This window comes from Nyctereutes procyonoides, unplaced genomic scaffold (genome assembly GCF_905146905.1).
Source record: "Nyctereutes procyonoides isolate TBG_1078 unplaced genomic scaffold, NYPRO_anot_genome, whole genome shotgun sequence".
Lineage (NCBI taxonomy): Eukaryota > Metazoa > Chordata > Mammalia > Carnivora > Canidae > Nyctereutes > Nyctereutes procyonoides.
In genome coordinates this window covers 9,600,480-9,603,829 of record NW_026575125.1, presented here as the reverse complement: position 1 = coordinate 9,603,829, position 3,350 = coordinate 9,600,480, and positions in this window count along the sequence as shown.

The window sequence follows — 3,350 nt, the reverse complement described above, 5'->3', positions numbered from 1 at the left end:
ATGAAGGTTCTTCATGATTTCCAAGAGGGAAACTGAGGCACAGATGGTTATTTGGTCCTGAAAGAGGAAGAAAAATGGCCCAGGGGGATCCCAGCCTAAAGCAGCTACTTGTAGAGACTGTGAGCCTACCCTCAGAAATGTACAGATTGGATAAACTATGTCTGCAAAGGTTGGCTTATGCCATGACTGTGACAGGCCATTTAAATTTGCCTGCCTTGTTTATTCGGATCACGGCTACAAATCCTCAGAATACTCCAGAAAAGCCCAATTCATCACTCTTCCCACCTGGGTACATAAGGTTGCTGGTGTTTTTTAAAAAATGGAAGAGCCTGGGGATACCTCTATGTTAAGGGGGTAGAGTCAGGAGAGAGGAAGCAATTAAAGATAGAGGAGAAACAGCCACAAACTTGGCACAACTCAACCACCAGGAAGATGGGTAAACAAAAAGAGGTGCATCCATACACCATGATATAACTCAGTAAGGAAAAGGCACGACTGCTGCGCGTAACAATATGGACACACCACAGGGTCGCGATGCTGAGTGAAGGACGCCAGGCAACAATGAGTATGTACTGCATGACTCTACTCACATGGAATTCTAGAAAATGCAAACTAATTGGGAGTGATGGAAAGTAGATCACTTGTTGCCTAAGATAGAATGAACGACAAAGAGGCACAAGGACACTCTTGGGAGGAGGAATATTCTGTATCTTGATTGTGGCAGTGGCTTCAGGGTGCCCAAACCGAACAAACTGTACACTTTAAATGGGTGTTCCTTATCGTATGTGGGTTATACTTCAATAGAGATGATTTACAAAGAGAGGTGGGGGAGGCTCCTTGGGTGCCTGGGGACTGGAAGAGGAACTCCCCGTACAGGTCCATTCAGAGAGGAGGAGGGAAGGGCAGAGAGAGGAGGGCGGTTAGCCACCATTTGTCCGGATGCCTTCTCAAATCTCTCTGCATCACTGCCCCCAGCAAAGGACCTCCTCTGAAATCCACAGTCACGTCAACCACCATGAGGTCAACTCGCATCTGAGACTGGAGACCCCCACTGTCACATCTTACCCCACAACGTGTGCTATCGGGGGTGGGTGGGGAGGAAATATCTGCAAGGCCCAACCTCCTTCTTCCTCCAGATTCAGCCCGCCTTCAGCTTGGTATTCCTGTCACATAGAGCCCCTGAGAGTCAGCAGTGAAATGGCTGCTGTGCTCTGTGTGGCTTTTCCTTTGATTTCTTCCTGTGCCGCCTTAATCACCGGCAGCTCCAGAAGCCCTAAGAAGGTGGGAGTGAAGGCTTAGTCAGAAAGCTTCAGGCTGGGAGGAGAGCCTGAGAGATAGGGATCTGCAAACGCCTCTGTGGTTATCAACTCTTTCATTAACCACTTCTTGGAGTAGAACTCACAGTATTTTGCAATAACGAAGAGCCATAGCAACCAGACTACAAAGAGAAGCACGGGCTTCTGGAATCGACTCCAAGTCTCTGAAGACATATTAGCAGTTCCCAGCTTCCATGTCTGTGTGTGTTTGTTTCCTTTCAGTAGCTACTGGAGATACACTGTGTTGTCTTTACACACGGCCGCACTAGGGAGATGGTGATTTACCACAGCTGGGTTTGCAGGCCTCGGTCTGGATTCTTCAGCTAATGGCAATATTAGATTGAAATGGTTTTCCTCAGTCATTAAAAGTGTCATCCTCAGAACATGTTTTCGTAGCTGCTGTCTAATATCTGGTGCCTTTTTTCTATTAACAATAATCTTTTTATCTTTCTGAAGAAAAAAAAAAACCAGGAAGTTGTGATTAAGTGGAGAAACCCAAAACCCTTTCCCTTGACACTGTGCTAATTAATTGTCACTGAAGGTCCTTCACCAAGGATGAGTTTCGCATCCAAGCTGAGAGCTGGGCAGGGTCCCCACCCTTCAGTTACATTTTCTTTTGTAAAAGCCCAAAAGGCTACAACGGAGAAGTTGCGTGGCCCACTGTCACATCTTACCCTACAACGTGTGCTATGGGGGGGGGGGGGATATTTGCAAGGACTCATCTTCTCCTTCTTCCTCCATATTCAGCCCACCGTCAGCTTGGTATTCCTGTCACATAGAGCCCCTGAGAGTCACTAAGTGCCACGAAACCGTATGCTTTAAAGTGGTTAATTTTATGTTACGTGAATTTGACCTCAAAAGATTTCCGAGTCAAGATGGATTGTACCTTGTCACATTAAAACCCTCTTAAATATAGGTAACGCGCTTAACGATAAAATATTAACGAAAAAGTTACTGTAAAAAAGCAGGCTGGTAGGCAAATATATTCAATTCATCCTATTAATATTAAGCAAGTTTTCTGTGTCTCATCTAGAAGCAGAAAGCCAGGTGATAAACTACCCCATGCTGTAGCGAGGACGGAACGAGGGTGGTGGGAGTAGGGTAGTTGGGGCAGCTGCTTTGCCCCCACCCGAAGGGCCACCATCGTGGAAGAGGACAGATACTGACAGCATGCCTTGACTCTAGACCCTTTGTCCAGCTCTAGGTCTCGTGATGCTTGCGAACAGTGGGCCTGGCCTCTTACAGTGAGTGGGATTTGGGAGAAGGACATTGGCATTCGCTTAAACTGGAATAAGCAGCAATCAGCAGCCTACAATGGGAACCATGACCCAGCTCATCTTTGATAAAACGTATTGACCACTCACTCACTGCCTTTATTTAGCACCCAAGGAAGCGAGGGAAAAGGATATGATAGAGAAAGAAAAGTGGCTTTTGCACAGACACACTTGGGAAAGACCTGAGAAAACGTCACAGAACATTCCAGACAGTGTCAGTACTGGTCCTGCATTCTTTTTATTCTTCCCAGAATTAAGACTAAATAATAGAGAGCTTTTTCAAAGAAAAATATTGTAGCAATCCAACATACTGGCATCTGAGCATAAAATGTTCTGAGATGCCATTGCATGGAGTACCTGCTAGAACGATTGCTCACTGAATATTTAGTTGGTGGAATGGAGAGAAGGAGCCGTTCTGTTCCATCCGGTTAGTACTTCCCAGTCCAGATATCTTACGGCACACATGCAGACCTCCAGAGCTGATCTTACTTAGAGCAACTCCTGCTAGTTACTCAGACCCTTGACCTCGAGTTGCCTGTTTGACCTTAAATCATCTGCTGGAATAAAAACAACAGGCAAGAAGGTCCTATTGCTTCAGAAAGCAAACAAACAAACAAACCAGGATGTATTCCCTGGCAGGCACACGTAACATGGGTGTAACGTGGCGTGCAATGAAAAATCCTCCCAAGAGTTTACTTGGGCCAACCCACAAGCCCCCTGCTTGCCCCCAACCTTGCAATAGGACCAGACCTCTTTAATT